Source organism: Panthera pardus, unplaced genomic scaffold, assembly GCF_024362965.1.
Source record: "Panthera pardus isolate Hobbes unplaced genomic scaffold, ASM2436296v1 HiC_scaffold_15, whole genome shotgun sequence".
Classification (NCBI taxonomy): domain Eukaryota; kingdom Metazoa; phylum Chordata; class Mammalia; order Carnivora; family Felidae; genus Panthera; species Panthera pardus.
In genome coordinates, this window is record NW_026526710.1 from 64,707,638 (window position 1) to 64,724,323 (window position 16,686).

A 16,686-nucleotide genomic window follows, 5' to 3' on the forward strand; every position below is an offset into this window, starting at 1 on the left:
CAAAAGGCAGTCGTCTGGCAGAATTCCTTCTCCCTCCGTGGGTGGGGAGGTCAGGCTTTGTCATACTCAAGCCTTCTCTTGATTGGATGAGGCCCACTCACATTAGGGAGGGTACTCAAAGTCTACTGATATGAGCGCAATCTTATCCAAAAAACACCTTCGCAGGAATGTTCAAAATAATGTTTAACCAAATATAAGGGTGTTGTGGTCAACGAACTTGATACATCAAAGTGACCATTGCAGGCTGCAATACATAACAAGGTACCACAGATTCTCTCTGCCCCTCCCCTGCTCACACTGTGTCTCTCCTCTCTCTCTCTCTCAAAAATAAATAAATATTAAAAAATTTTTAAAAAGCCAACATGATAATAAATTATATTTTTTAAAAAGGTCCTATCTCTAAATACAGTCTAAGCCATCACCAAAATCAAATTTAGAACGTTTTCATTACCCCCAAAAGACATCCCATACCATTAACAGTCACTTCCCACTCTCCAGCAGAGGGAAGATCTAAAGTTCTATTCATAATTAAGAAAATTGAGACCCAGAGATTAGTCCAAAGCTAGAAGCTAGCTGAGAAAAACCAAAGGGCTTCCTCCAGGTAGGAATTTGAGATACTGCTAGACAGTCACTTGCTAAGTTATACTAATTAAAAATTTTTTTATAATGTTTATTTATTTTTGAGAGAGAAAAGAGACAGAGTGTGAGCAGGGGAGCGGCAGAGAGAGAAGGAGACACAGAATCTGAAGCAGGCTCCAGGCTCCGAGCTGTCAGCACAAAGCCCAACGCAGGGCTTAAACTCACAAACTGGGAGATCATGACCTGAGCGTCAAGTCAGATGCTTAACCAACTGAGCCTCCCAGCTACCCCTCCATTATACTAATTTTTTAAGTGCCAAAATAGTAGTCCCAAGAATTTTTCCATCTGTCAGTAAATCTCGTGGTGCTAGATATTTGCTTCTTCCACTCTAGTTTATCAGCATGTTACTTTGTAAGTTAGCATCCTGTTTATTACCCATAAGTACTAGGTGCAGAATGTCCTTCTCAGAGAGTAAAGATCCTATCCAAGTCAAAAACATTAGCTTTTCACCTACATACCGAAGGTTTAGCTCCTAACATGAATGTCCCCAAATAACTACAGTATTAATTGTTCCGAAATGATTCTACAATATCCCCAACTTGGAAGAGACAAACCAATTTGTTTTGACACACTATTTAGAAAAGCAACGTGAAATGTCAAGACAAATTATGTCATGGGTTATGCGGTTCTTGGGTTGAAAAACAAAAACATAAAGAGGTGGGGGTTCTCTTCTAGTTATGTGGGTCCCTAAGTTGCTGGTTGCTTTTGACATTTACTTTTTACTGACATTCACTTTTCCTACGGTGACTTCAAGCAGGGTTCAGCAGCTACCTTCAAACTTCTCACCCCATAAATTTCAAGCATTATCACTGTGCAGTTTGAAGATACCCATCCAGTATACCACTGTTTTATAAAATAGACAAACCAAATTCGTAGAGTTATTCCCTGGGGGTAGGGTTTCCCATAAAAGAAAGCATTATAGGAGACAAAAGTTACAATATATTGAAAACACTGTTCACAGCTCAGTGCAGTGGGGTAGATGCTGGTAAAAGTGAAAGCAAATACCTTTCAGCTTAGCTAATGTATTTTTTGTGGAACCTTGTTTACTAGGTTTAAGGGCCTCAAAAATTAGGAACAATATATTCTGCATTGTCATAAATGCAGGTATATACTGTTCGTTCTCTCTTTATATTAGAACACTGAAGATACATCAAAGAGTTATAGAATTGCGTAGTGAACTAGGAATTGCCTATGGTTTAAAGCCTGAATGTAGCCCGATTATCAGGGTCAAATACCTGCTGGTGAGACAGAAGTACAGTCACATTTTGGCTTTACTTTGCAGGGTGTTGATATTCCAGGCCTAAAATCTGGGAACAGGCCCAATACCTCTTCAGTCAAAAGTCAGAGCACGGTCAAAGTTGTTGTTAGAGGTCTGTTCCAATTCATGTGCCTTCCGGCTTGACGAGGCAGTCCTCACCCAAATTTCCAGCTGTTCATGTCCAAGAATAGAACTAGAGACATGAACTACCCTCATTCTAGAAGAAGACAGGGATGCTGCAAAGGTTTCTGCCTCCACTCAGGCTGTATGTCTCTCCCACTAGCCAAAACAAATGCACACCTTGCCTATTCCTGATGGAGGCAGTCAAAAAAGAATAATGCAGAATTTACAACAGATTATTTTGCTTCTCTATGATGTAATGATCTATTACTAACAAAATAAGATAAGAGGCTACTGTTAACATCATGCATTGCCTAGCGGAAGAATTCACTGACATACAGAATCCTGAAAGTACAGACACATTCACATTAAGAAGAAGCAAGCAATACTGGGACCCAAAGAGTTTCCTCCCCTCTACCCTCAAGGTAGAAGCTTCCTTCCCAACTCCTGCCTTGTCTAATGCTGTCACCAGTTTCTCAGGCACTCAAAATTCCAAAACTTGGGGCATCTTTGACTTACTCTTCTTCTTTGTCTCCCTTATCCCAGAAGTCATCAATTTCTAGACACCATTTCCTTGAAAAGTCTCACGTCCTCCCTTCTTCTGTGCTTAGCCAGGGCAGGTGTTCAGTAATCACATGCTGATTATGACAACCCTTACTCTTGGGTCCTCTCCATCACATCTGCTTTGTACACCTTTGACAGATGTCCCTGAAATGTCATCTTCATGGAGTCACATTCCTCAGTGCAAACACATAGAATGGCAGCCTCTGGAACCTCCCACATCATCTATAATCTGCTACTGAGACTCCTCCATTAGATTTTCACCTCCTGGATGACAAGAATGGTCTTACTGATCCCCATTGTAAACTGGCACTGTGTGTAACACAGAGTGGGCAGTGAGTAAATTCCAACCAAATGAAACAACAAACTTTGAAGCCCATGGGGCAGGTCATATCGCCCTTTGTGTAATAATTATGAGGGCAGAGTAGTTAATGAGTGGCATGAATGCTTTGCTTTTCTACAGGTGAGAAAGCATGGGGAGAGCATTTTGACAGGTCAATGCTTTGCCTAGTCTTATAAGCTCTCAAGATCCTTCTTGAGTGCAGAACAATAAAACACAATTATTTCATGAGTACTTACAAATAGTAGCAGAGACTCAGAGGAATCAGTGTCAAAAATTTCCTAAAATTTACTATATGTAATTTGAGATTATTATAAATACCCTGTCTGATAAGAGCTCATTGACTTTTTTTTTTTTTATCATAAGCACTTACAAATCAGAAACACTATAAATAGGGCTACTTGAAAATATAAAAATACAAGGACAAGTGACTTTGGGCAAACTGCTTGATGTTTCTGGGCTGCAGATTCCTCATGTGTAAAATGAGGAGCTTGTACAAAGGAGATGATCTCTGTGTTCCTTTCCATTCTTATTTTATTCTGTATACAAAACAAGCAACAACAACAAAAAAACCACCTTCTGCTCCTTAAAGCAGCAAGGTTATCAGTTTGAGCATTTAGTTTTAAGATTTCCTAGGCCAGTAAAATTCCCGTGTCTCCAGTGTGTTTCTGTGGAATCTTCATAAGGTTAGAAGCCTTTTATTTTGACAAGGAAGGAGTTTTTTATTCTTAATACCCCCATCCTTCCAACTATCACCATCACGTCATTTTAACAAGCCATTTTAAGACCAGGAATTTAATCTCTGGAGAAAAGATAATCCTTGTGCTTAATACATTCAGTTTATTAAAAAATTCATCGCAGCCTCCTTATTTTTCTCGTTCCATCACAGGCAGTGAAAACTTTGTCACGGATTGATTATCTGTTGTCATCCAGACTTACCACTTTCATTCCTCTGTGTGACCTCGGTTGTAATGAATCCAGCTTCCTCCTCTGCACCATAGGGATAGGAGTAAATCCACCATTTTATCATCCATAAGTATGACAAAATCTAAAATTTCAGCTTTGGAAGGTATATTAAATAAAAGTAAGGGTAATTGGGTCCATCCATCCATCCCTCAGAGTGATATTTATATTCTTTCTATTATACCACCACCAGACAGTTATCTAAACAGACAGCTGACAACTGGGCAGTTCTCTGTGGTCTGCTTATTTAAAAATTTTTTTTTTAACGTTTGTTTATTTTTGAGACAGAGAGAGACAGAGCATGAATGGGGGAGGGGCAGAGAGAGAGGGAGACACAGAACTGGAAGCAGGCTCCAGGCTCTGAGCCATCAGCCCAGAGCCCTACGCGGGGCTCGAACTCACGGTCCGTGAGATCATGACCTGAGCTGAAGTCGGACGCTCAACTGACTGAGCCACCCAGGCGCCCCGCTGTGGTCTGCTTATTTACCACTAGCTTTCCTTTTACAAATTCCTTTCCTGTGATTTATGTCCTCTGAAATGAGACTGAGAAACAGGATCGTTGTTAAGTGTATACATTTGACATAATACAAATAAAATGCTCCATTTTATTTTAAATTGTCTCCACTTTCCAAGACTCGATGCAAATGCCCCCTCCTCCAGGAAGTCTTCCCCATCTCTACTGCAGAAGCAATCTTTTGAACTTCCTCCATATTGTTCCACCATATATTATGGTACTTTCCAGTTTCTTCCACATTTGTGGTAGGGTAAACTATGTGAAAATCTCGTTTCCTTTGTTTGACTGCAAAGTCCTTGGTGTCAAGAATTATGTCTTTAAACGTTCACGTAAAGCCAAATACATTTAGCAGAGTATTCTGCAGGAAACAGATTTTTGGTAAATTGAGGGAAGAATGAAGCAACGGAAGGAGAAAAAAGAAGTCTATTGCATACAGGAGAGGCCTTCCTGCATAGAAAAGACCTTTAAGGGAGTTTTCAAGAGAACGGGAGGAAGCAGGAAAGAAGAGTAACCTGAATTAAAAGCCAACCCATCAACGAAAGGGATTATGTCTAAACAAGTAAGGAGTGGCAGGGAAGGGGGTGAGGGGTGGGGTGCCTGGGAACATGTTATCTTTATGGGTGATACTTCATAGGCTGGCTTTGCCTCTTCCCTCACCTGTTGCTTTCAAGTCCACTTTCTGAATGAGTATTTGCTACCCTTAGAGAAGTCAGAGGTAGGCATATGCAACGGCCACAGGCAAGCTTAAACTCTAACAAGACAGATTAATTCCTTCCCTAGAATGTAAGCACTATCTCTCTGAGAGCAATCAACTGACTGACATGAAGCTTTTCTCCACTGCAAATGTGGAGATTTGTTCCTACAACTAAATCACTGGAACATCTTGTTCAGCCAAAGCATTTCTTCTTCAAGGAAACCTATGCCAGTGCTCGGGATGCCAGGCTATTCCTCCCTAACCCAGGACACCATCTTGACAAATCAACTTAGCCTGAGTCAGCAAGGGCGTTGGGCAAACCCTCTGTCTCTGATTGGATGAGAGGTCATGTCATTCACACACTCAGACTTCCCCTCCCAACTCCGCGCTTATTTTCCTTTGTCCCTAGCTTGATTTCAACCACTGAGCCCAACAGTCCAGGTCTGCCCCCCCCCCCCCCCCCCCCCCACCAAAGACTAGACTGGCCTCACAGAGCCAGCACCTCAAACTCAAGTTGTCCATAATGGAACCCTTCACCTCTTCACACACCAAGTATGCTTTTCCTCATGGTTTCTCAATGCTTGCTAAACATACCTACCTCCCAGGTCAGGAAGCCTCACAGACCTTTCTACTACCCAGCCCCCAAGGCTCTTTCTTTTCTGAGCCAACTCCGATGCTGGAATCTCCTTCCATCGTTGCTGCAAACTCCAGAGATGAAGCCACGTGTCCCCTCTTCATCCCAGGGTTCAAAGAAAACTGAATCCGGTTTCCTAGGTAGGGTTTTTTGGTTTTTGTTTTTAATTTTTTTTAACGTTTCTGGTTCTTTTTTTTTCTTTTGAGAGAGAGAGAGACAGAATGTAGCAGGGGAGGGGTAGAGAGAAAGGGAGATGCAGAATCCGAAGCAGGCTCCAGGCTCCAAGCTGTCAACACAGAGCCTGATGTGGGGCTCGAACCCACAGACTGTGAGATCGTGACCTGAGCTGAAATCGGTCGCTTAACCAACCGAACCACCAGGCACCCCCCGAGGAAGGGTTTTATAGTGACTCCCATGGCACAGGAAACATTAGTTCACTATAAATAAACAACGTATAGTTTATAGAATTCAAAAGGTCATAGACTGAAGGGGCTTCCAGCCTCTGTTTCCAAAGGCAGAGCTCCCCACACCTTACCTCTTCCCTTCCTTCTGGCCTGGGCTTCAGCTCAGGAGCATGCAATGCTCACAGAACAGCTAAGCTGCTCTCTATCAAGCTGGTGGTTTGTATTTCTAAGACTCTCTTGTTTCCGGGACTCTGCTTGACAAAAAAAAAAAAAAAAAAAAAAAAAAAAAATGATAACTTTCCTTTTTCTTAACATCTTTTTTTTTTTTTAAAAAACCAACTAGTCTTAAAACTTTATAATAACTCCTCCCTCTTCCTATCAGAATTGCAAGACGCTATCCTCTACCCTTTCCTTTCCATTCCCAGCTCACTGTCCTGGGTTAGGCCCTCTTAATAGTTTAATTAGTCTAGGCTATCGCTCTACCCTCTTAACTGGTCACCCGATTTCTGATATCACTCTAAATGATACTTACTTCTAGCTGTTTTTCGTGGTGCCTCGGAGGCGGTAGGTAGCCTCACGATGAAGCTGAACATCTCTTTCCCAGCTACTGGCTGCCAGAAACTCATTGCAGTGGACAATGAATGCAAACTCCATGCCATTATGAGAAGCGAATGGCCACAGAAGTTGCTGCTGATGCTTTAGGGGAAGAATGGAAGGGTTACGGGGTCCGCATCAGTGGTGGCAATGACAAACAAGTCTTCCCCATGAAGCGGTGTCTTGACCCATGGCCATGTCCACTGACTATGGAGTAAGGGGCATTCCTGCTACCGACCACAGAGGACTGGAGAAAGAAAGTGCAAATCTGTTCGAGGTTGCATTGTGGATGCCAGTCTCAGTGTTCTCAACTGGGTCATCGTGAAAAAAGGGGAGAAGGATATTCTTGGACTCACTGATACTACTGTGCCTCGTCGCCTGGGGCTCCAAAGAGCTAGCAGAATCCGCAAGCTTTTCAGTCTGTCGGAGGAAGATGATGTCCACCAGTATGTTGTGGGAAAGCCCCTAAACAAAGAAGGTAAGAAACCTCGAACCAAAGCACCCAAGATTCAGCATCTAGTCACTTCACGTGTCCTCCAACACAAACTTCGTCGGTGCATTGCTTTGAAGAAACAGCACATGAAGAAAAGGAAGAGGCTGCAGAAGATGCTAAGCTTTTGGCCAAGAGAATGAAGGAAGCCAAAGAAAAGTGCCAGGGACAGATTGCCAAGAGACAGAGGCTGTCTTCTCTGAGAGCTTCTACCTCAAAGTCTGAGTCCAGTCAAAAATGAGAGGGTTGTAAGAGGAACAAATAAATAAGATCAGACATCAAAAAATAAAAAATAAAAAATAAATAAATGATACTTGTAAAGCACATTTTGATCATGTCACTACTGTTCCCTCTTACTCCCCTACCCTCAACATTTTTAATAACTCTCTATTGCTCACAGAACAAAGACAAATTTACTTAGCATGGTATTCAAGACTTTCACATTTGCTCCCCAACCTGCCAGTCTAGTCTTACATTCTCAGACTCTAAATTCCTGCCAGTGCAACAGGCTCTAAGATTTCAAACTCACCTCTGTCTGCAATGCATGTCTACCTGTAAAAATCTTGGCAGTCATCCACACAAAAATCCGCACACAGATGCTTATAGCAGTTTTATTCATAATTGCCCAAACTTGGAAGCAACTAAGACGTTCTTCGGTGGGTGACTGGATAAATAAACTGGTGCATCCAGACAATGGAATATTATCCAGCACTAAAAATAAACAAGCTATCAAGCCATGAATAGCATGGAAGAAACTCAAATGCATGTTAGTAAGTGAAAGAAGCCAATCTGAAAAGACTACACACTGTATGATTCCAATTATACGGCATCCTCAAAAAGGCAAAACTTTGGAAACCATAAAAAGATCAGTGGTTGCCGAGGTGGCCGGGGAAAGAGAGGGATGAATGGGCAGAGCACAGAGGATTTTTAGGGCAGCCAAAGTACTCTGTGTGGTACTATAATGGTGGATACATGTTACACATGTTTCCTAGTCCACAGAATGTGCACACGAAGCATGAACCCTAATGCAAACTATGGACTTCGGGTGATTGTGATGTGTCGATGTACACGCAGATTCATTGACTGTAACAAATGCACCACACTGGGGTGCAATGTTGATAATGGGGCAAGCTGTGCATGTGAAGGGATAGGCATATATAGGAACTCCTGTACCTTCCTTTCAATTTTGCCGTGAGCCTAACTCTGCTCTTAAAAAAATAAGGTCTATGAAAAGAAACAAGGAAAAAAAAAACCCTCCAGCTATCTTTCAAGGCTCAAATAAAATGATACCTGTTACACCTGCTACCTTCCTAACTTTTCCCTGCCTGAAATGCTTCCCTGGACTCTGGGTCCACCACACTTCCATACACGTGTCCCCGGGCACTTTTTACCTCTCACTTAGTAACTGGTACACACATTCCATCTCCTCTTTCAAACGCAATAAAACTCTATAAGGTCAAGAAAAGTGTCATTGATTTTTATACCCTTTTCAGTGCCTCACACATTCCCTTACATAAACTTACTTAATAAAATATTTGTTAAATCCATTGCTATGCTAGTGGTGATGTTAGTCAACAACTTTTTACAGGTAGATAGCTTCAACTTCAACTTGCAACCTTTTTGAATTTATATACCTTCTGCCAGGAAATTATGTGAATCATTTCTTACGCAATCATGCTCTCAGTCCAGAGGTTAATCCATATGGGGATGAACTTTAGTTACACATCCCAGTGAGTTCTATTCCAGAAAACTGTGTAATGCCTACTCAACACTGTACATAAGAACCGACTCTTGTATTCCTTGTGAGTCAGGGGAGGAAAGGAAACTGGGTGGGTGAGGAACGTATTCAAGGTCCCTAGCAAATGAGGGCAGAGGTTAGATTTAGAACATTGCAAGGTTTAGGGAAACGTTTGTATTGAGTCCCTGGGGTATGGTTCTCTAAGCAGTTGGTGAGTCATCCATGAAGGTGCTGATTAATACACAATGAGATTTGACTAGCATCGCACACGCAATGCCAAAGAAAGCCATCTTGTGGACAGATGGCCAGCCTGTTAGTATGGTAGGCAGAAGGGTGAGTTCTGGCCCAGCAGCCAGGATGGCTGGGTTTTAGCTGGTCCTGCCCACTGTGCATCCTCAAGGGACTCATCCACTCATCTGTTTAAGCCTCATTGCCACCTCCGGATAGTGATAAGCACATCAAACTTAGGGAACCATAAGGCCCTTTCTAGCTCTAAAGCTGTGATTTGGAGAAATTCATTCACTCAATGAGTAGACCTTCTGAGCAAGTGCCTTTGTTGCATCCCTAGGAAGTAAAAAAGAGCCTGAAGCCCAAATGGGAAGGGAAAAACTAACACATCTGAAAATAAAAATTAACATCCAAGTTGGGAGTAGAATAGGGAAGGAATAAAATAAGGCCAACTCATGGAGAGTCTGGGGAGTCAGGCTGTGAAATCCCACCTTGACACAGGAGAGGGAGAAGAGGAAGGAGAAAGAACAGAGAATATTGGACTTTGGATTTTATAGAACCTCCCTTTTGTCATCTGAGCCTCGTAGTACCCTGAGAGTTGTATGAGATACAGGGACAGAGCAGGCTCATCTAGACATGAATAAAATATTTTAGGACCCCCCACCCCACCCCTAACAATAATGTCCTGGCTACAAATCTTGATAGGGGATAGATTCTAGGTCCCTTTCTCGACCATTAGACATTCTGGACCATCCTGAAACTCATCCTGACTTTTCACTAGTGCTGGTTTTACACTGCACCTCCCCAGATTCCAGCAGATCAAGAACCTAAAGTGAGAGAATTAAATGCTTGTTAGACTCTTTATTTTTTGAGTTCTATTTTATTTTTGAGAGGGTAGGAGCAAGAGAGCATGTGCGTGAGCACAGAGGGAGAGGGAGAATCCCAAGGAGGCTCAGAGCTGTCAGCGCAGCGTGAGGTCATGACCTGAACCGAAATCAAGAGTCAGACACTCAACTGCCTGAGTCACCCAGGTGTTCCTGAAGTTCATTGCTTCTTTCCACTACCCTGACACAGGGGCATGATATGATAACAATGCTGTTTTTGAAAGAGAAGTCAGGCGGCCATTGGTAAGAATGATGAGCACTGGGAAGAGGAGGGAGACAAAAATGTGACCAGTTAGCAGGGGCAGCAATTCATAAGGGCCAGGGAAGGGTCTTGGTGATACATTCAATACGGGGGATGAAGGAAGAAATCATATTCAGATTCCATTGTTATCTATTGAGCATTTATTAGATTTCTAATTGTATACTTGGGTGCTTTGACACACCCATTTAATATGGACTTTAGAACAACCATGCAGAGGTACGTTTTATAAGAGTCATTGAGAGAACCACCTGTGGTCTCTGGCTAACAGGTGCTAGTGTGGAATTTGAATCCAGCTGTCCTAACTCCCAGTCCCATGTTTTCTTCATGACATTATGGATCTAGAGACGTGGCATTTACATCTGTGTGTCACATTTGCACAGGGGCCGTGCTAATCTCTGTATCATTCCAATTTTAGTATGTGTGCTGCTGAAGCCAGCACTAGAGATGTGGCATTTGCAGTTGAAAGGAGTGGCTCACAGAGGGTTTGATTTTTGGACCCACAAATAGGAGTCATAGTGAGACATCCATCCAGTTGGAGATGTTCTGTGCTGACCTGGCTCAGTCTTGCCTTCCATCCTAATTCATAAACACAGTCCCTCCACGGGCCTGTGACCTTCAGTGCATTTCTCCTCCTGGATCGCGCTGATCCTACCGTCTCTGACAAATGCTCCACTCCACATCCCACTTTCTGCCTGTGACTCCCCAGTCCCCCAGGTTTCCAGTTCTCTTACTCCCATTACAAATGCCTTTGACTTTTTGGAAACATCGGCCTCTTGATCTGTTTCTTTTCTTCCAACCTTTTATTACTTCCTCCAGGTTTCTCCATCTCCCCAAATGACCCTAGACTCCATGGCCGATCCTCTAGATCCTGCCCTTACCAGCACCTTTGATTCCCTTGCACCCCATCCCTCTGTAGCATCTCTCTGACAACACCCCAAGCTTAGCTTAATGTTGTAATCCACCTTCATGCTGACCTAATTGCCAGAAAACAATTCCTCAGTCTTGCAGAGAATACTGTGATCTCCAACGTCAACTGGGCCCTCAGTACCCCGCTCAATCCTTTCCCTGCCTAGGGCCCCTCTCTGTTGCCTCCTACCTCATAGAGAAAACCCCCAGATCACCATGTATGCTCACCAGCGCCCTGCTATCTGTAAATGTATCAGTACATACCCCTCCTCCCTGCTCGTCCTCCCACAACAGAAAATCAGCCATCCCTTCTGCCCAAGGCCAGGTCCCAGCCTCTTCTGCTCCCTCAGGACTCTGCTTCTTCATAGCACCATATGTCACTTCTCCAACTCTGCTGGCCCCTTTCAGCTTCTAAACCTTCTCCCCCTCTCCTCCTTGACCTCCTTGACCTCACCATCGTCTTAGCCTTTGTCCAACTTCTCTTCCCCTGCTTGTCCAAACTTCTCAGAGGAGTCAGTCTCTACATCCTTACCTCGCACTTGCTCCTCAACCCACTGGATTCTGACTTCCACATCCAACTAGCTAATAAAACTACATTCCTATAGAGCTTAAATGCCCTCCTAATTGGTACATATAATTTTAATCTTCCTGGATCTCTCTGCTCAACTGAGCCACCCAGGTGCCCCTGTCTTAACCATTTTTAAGGGTAAGTTCAAGAGTGTTAAGTATATTCACATTGTTAGGTAACCATCTTACAAAATTGAACCTCTGTACCCACTGAACAAGTCTACATTCTCCTCCGTCCCTAGAAGACACCTTCCACTTTCCGTGAGTTTGACTACTCTAGATGCCTCTTGTCTTTTTGTGACTAGCTTATTTCACTGAGCATAATGTCCTCAAGGTTCATCCATGCTGTCGAATGTGTCCAAATTTCCTTCCTTGCTAAAGCTGAATCGTATTCCACTGTATGGACAGACCACATTTTGTTTATCCATTCATATGTTAATGGACATCTGGGTTGCTTCCACCTTTGACTAATTGTGTGCTATGGACATAGGTGTACAAATACCTCTTTGGGACCCTGTTTTCATTTCTTTCACATACCTACACAGAAGCAGTATTGCTGGATCATATCATCTCCTCCATTTTTTAAAGTTTATCATTTCTTCCTTCCTGAAGCTCTCTGCTACACTGTTTCCATGAGACACCGTCCTCACTCTCACTCGCCATTCTTTTTGTGGCCTTCCTTCTCCTTCCTTCCCCATCTCCTTTGAGACCCTTTCAGGGTCTCCCTGTATCCATTTAGAAAAACAAAAACCACCTTTCAAAGACGGAGTGTTCGATACAGATTGTTGGTTCCACAAACACTGGAAAGCTGAAAGAATAAGAAGGGGAATGGTGGGGTCCAACATTCCGCCCAAGTCAGTAACAGAGGGATCAGTAATTCCCCCTTGCACCAAATGGCTGAGGAACAAAGGAAGAGGTGAGGTTGTCCTTCACCACCAAGGCTGGGGACCAGAAGTTCTCGGAAACCCCTGCTCTGTGGCATGGTACTCAGACCCTTGTCTGTGCTGCTCAGCTGATTGATGCTAGCAGCTCTGAGTGAGGCACCTCGGCTGGGGCTGGGAGTGAATGAAGAAGGCTGAAACTGGCACTGTGGCTGTCCTCTGTGACTTTTGTGACTTGGGTGACTGCGATAACAATTAGAAGCAGGAAGAAAGTCCATTCTGCCTTCTTCATGCCTTCCTGTTTCCCTTTAGTGGCTCTACTGGCAGAAGTCAGTGGGAATTCAGCTGGCAAGGAAGGCTGGCCGTAGCCTGGAAGCACAGTAGAAGGGTGAACGGGGAGCTGAGAGACGGTGCACAAATGACCAGCCTGGGGCTCTAACCTGGGTCCACTGTACTCACTAAGTATACTTCCTAAGTGGCCTAAGCTTTTCTAGGTGTAAGCTCTCCCAGTTGCCATGGCTACTTGCGTGTAGGGACATCCAGACCCACCCATCCGATGCTCACCTCTATACTGTACTGAACTTCAGATGCATTGCTTCTTCAGTGGCCTTCCAGAAATCTCCACCCTTGTGGCTTTTGAATTAAACAGGCTAAAAACTGGACTTGTTGTCTTTGCTCCTCGGTCTGCTTCTACTCCTCTGTTCTCTGTCTCAGCTGGTGGCCCCACCTATGCCAGTGAGCTTCTCCAGAAGCCTGGGGGGGGGTCCCCCTCAGTTGGCTGGCTCCTTAGCTCCCCTGCCCTCTGCTCCATCTATACCACTGTCCCAGCTCAGGCCTTCACTCTGTCCACCCGTCCACTCCACAACCTCCTCAGTGTTCAGCTGGGTTTTCTTCTTGCTTGGCTGACATACACACAGCTGCCTAAGTGATGGCCTCAAAAGCCCAAAATGGCCACGTCTCTCCCTCTCTTAAATAAAACTGTTTGCTAACTCACTACACTCCTTCCCTGGTCTGGCCCTGCCTTCTCTCCAGCATCATCTCTTGCCCCTCTCCACCCTGTCGCCCACTCTAGCAATTCTGAATTGCCTGAGCTATGCTATTTCTCCCATTCTGTTCCCTCTGCCTGGAAAAGCTTTCCTCCTCCACACTACCTCTGAGCTAACCCTACTCATCCTTTCAAACCCAGGTCAGATGCACCCCTCCTGCCCTGATAATCCTCCCCAACATGGAGATAAAAAATACTTACGTCACAAGATATGGCAAGCTGTGAGGCATGCAGAGTGGTATCTCCAGGCAGCACCAGGGTCATAGCCACAGCTACCACTAGACTCCTTAATGGCCCGGTCCTGCTTCCTGGCCACATGCCACTTAGACCCCCAACATCCCAGCACTTCTAGGCCATTGTGCCTCTACCTTCTTGTAAAAGCAGCTCCTCCTGTGAAGTTTCTATCTATACCTCTCCCTCACCACCGACATCCAATCACCAGGCCCCATAGTTTCTGCCTCCTACACATTTCTCAAATACGTCTGCTTCTCCCCATCTCTGTTGTGGCCCCCGAGACCAAGCCATCCCTAACTTCCATCTAGGACGTGGCTATAGATTCTCTCCTCATTGGCTCCTGCCCCCTCTCCAGTCTATTATCCCTCTGTAGCCAAACTGACCTTTTCTGAATGGAAATTTGATCTTGTCAGCTACCAATTTAAAAACTGTTGGATTATTAGCCTTTTTTTTTTTTTTTTTTTTTTTTTTTTTAAGATAAAGACTAAACTATTTAACGGCAAGGCCCTGCAAATTACCGTGTGCCTACCCCTCTCAGCGCATCATCTTAGCCCTTTGGCAAAGCCCTTTGGCAAATTCAATCAGCTCTTTGGCAAATTCTCCTTCCTCTGAGTCATCATATACCTGACTACTCTTTCCTCACTTTGCCTATTTTCTACTCAGCCTCAAGCGTCATTGAAGTCTAGCTTAAGTGTCAGCTCAGGAAAGCCCTCCTCAATTTCTCAGTTTACTAGATCTCTCTATTAAACGCTCTCTGGCATTTTGTGCTTACCTCTTAGTAGTACCTGTCGCAATTGTAAAATTGCATGACCCATTTAATGTCTCTTTCTCCCACTTGGTAAGACTGTAGGCTCCATGAAGACAAGGACCAGGCTTGCCTTGCTCATTCTTACAGTCTTAGTACCTGGCTTTATTACTGATGCATAGTAGGCCCTTGCTACTATTTGTTGATTTAACGAATGTGAATGTTTGTTGAATTAAAATGAATAAGTTCCCTCACCCCAATCCCAGATGGGGTAGGTGTCTCTTCTCCGTAACCCCGTTATACACTGTAATACTCATTTCTATTATTGCACTGACATAAGTATCTGTACAGGTGTCTGCTCCCACCTCTCTTCATTCTTCAGTCTTTCACCTGTTACCCACTCGGCCTCCTGAGCACTCCTTCAGGGTAGAGACAATTAATTAATCAAGTGTTCATTTGAAAGCAAGTAGGCCCTCTAAAAGTGTTTCCTGAGTGAATGGAAGCTCGGGGAAGAAAGGCTAGGATCAAAGGTGAAAATTCACAGCAGAGGACACAGATACCATCACAGTGGATTGGTTTAGCTTTGAACCTCAGGGATCACCCTTCATAATGTGGCAGCAGGAAGAAGAGACAGCAAAGGTGAGGCTAACAATTCGGAGTATTATGCCCAAGAAGCCAAAGGAAGTGTTTCAAGAAGGAAGGGAAGGCCAGTTGGGTCAAATTTTGCCGAAACAATAAGGAAGTTGAGGACTAAAAAAAAAAAAAAAAAAAAAGTTTGAATTTCACCGAAAAAAAAGAGGAAGTTTTGCACAGTTTTAATAAAGTTATGGAGAAGGAAGCCAGACTATAGGCTATAAGGAATGGACTGGTTTCATAGGAGAGATCAGAGCTGCAGGCTGTTTGTTAAAGGGCTTAACACCTTGGAGGCAAGTCAAGCTCTCCCATTTGGACAGAGTAAAATGAGCTCCAGGATATTCCTTCTCACATTTTCTTCTCACTTCTCCTTTCCTCCCTAATAAGTACACACTGGGCTGAATTCATGACTGAACAGTTTGATTTCCCTTTTCTCATTGTTGGCGTAATGTTTTTTGAATGTTATTTTCACAGCTGGCATGAAATAAAATTCTATTCCTTTTCCACACTTACATAAGGATGACAGTTGCTTTTCATATCTTCTTCAGAAAATGTGAGTGAAATATAAAAATATGACACGTCGCTCTCTCCGCCATCTTGGAAACTGTGGAGGTGTGCGGGGAGCAGGACTCCTGAAATGACAAATATGTCTGGAAGGCTGTGGTCCAAAGCCATTTTTGCTGGCTATAAGTTGGAGTCTCTGGAACCAGAGGGAGCACACAGCTCTTCTTAAAATTGAAGGTGTTTATGTTCTAAATGACACTGGATTCTATCTAGGCAAGAGATGGGCTTGTGTGTACAAAGCAAAGAACAGCACAGTGACTCCTGGTGGCGAACTGAATAAAACCAGAGTAATCTGGAGACAAGTAGCTAGTGCTCATGGAAACAGTGGGATGGTCCCAGCCCAGTTCTGAAGCAACCTTCCTGCTAAAGCCACTGGCCACAGAATCCGTGTGATGCTGTATACCTCAAGGATTTGAACTAACTGAAAAGTAAATTAATAAAGGTGCAGAGTTGTTCTCTTGTATTTTTGTTTAAAAAAATGAACAAGTCATTTTTCTTCACAAAAGGAACTCAGATACATTCTTCTACCAAGAAAAAAATTGTAAAATGCATTTTAAAAAGTAATCGTGGTAGGCTTTCAAAAATATATTCTAGAGCAATTACTCCAAGAGGAAGAATGTCAGTAATAAAATCACTTCCTTAATGTGTCTCACAATATGTGCCTCTAGCACAAGGAAAGACGTGAACAAATTCCTCTTAACAAGGGATAGTAGATGATAAGGGAAGTTTTCTAAGTTATCAACTTTGGATGCTGAAATCCAAACTGGATTCGGTGAAATCCAACTGGA

General features: G+C 43.5%; 3 pseudogenes; 2 read left to right on the forward strand and 1 right to left on the reverse strand.

The window, feature by feature from the left end:
- Positions 1-6,688: 6,688 nt before the first annotated feature.
- LOC128776971 (40S ribosomal protein S6-like) lies at positions 6,689-7,498 on the forward strand (annotated as a pseudogene).
- A 3,165-nt stretch (positions 7,499-10,663) lies between these two features.
- Positions 10,664-10,762, reverse strand: LOC128777128 (U6 spliceosomal RNA; annotated as a pseudogene).
- A 5,218-nt stretch (positions 10,763-15,980) lies between these two features.
- LOC109275791 (60S ribosomal protein L35a-like) lies at positions 15,981-16,368 on the forward strand (annotated as a pseudogene).
- The last annotated feature ends 318 nt before the right edge of the window (positions 16,369-16,686 follow it).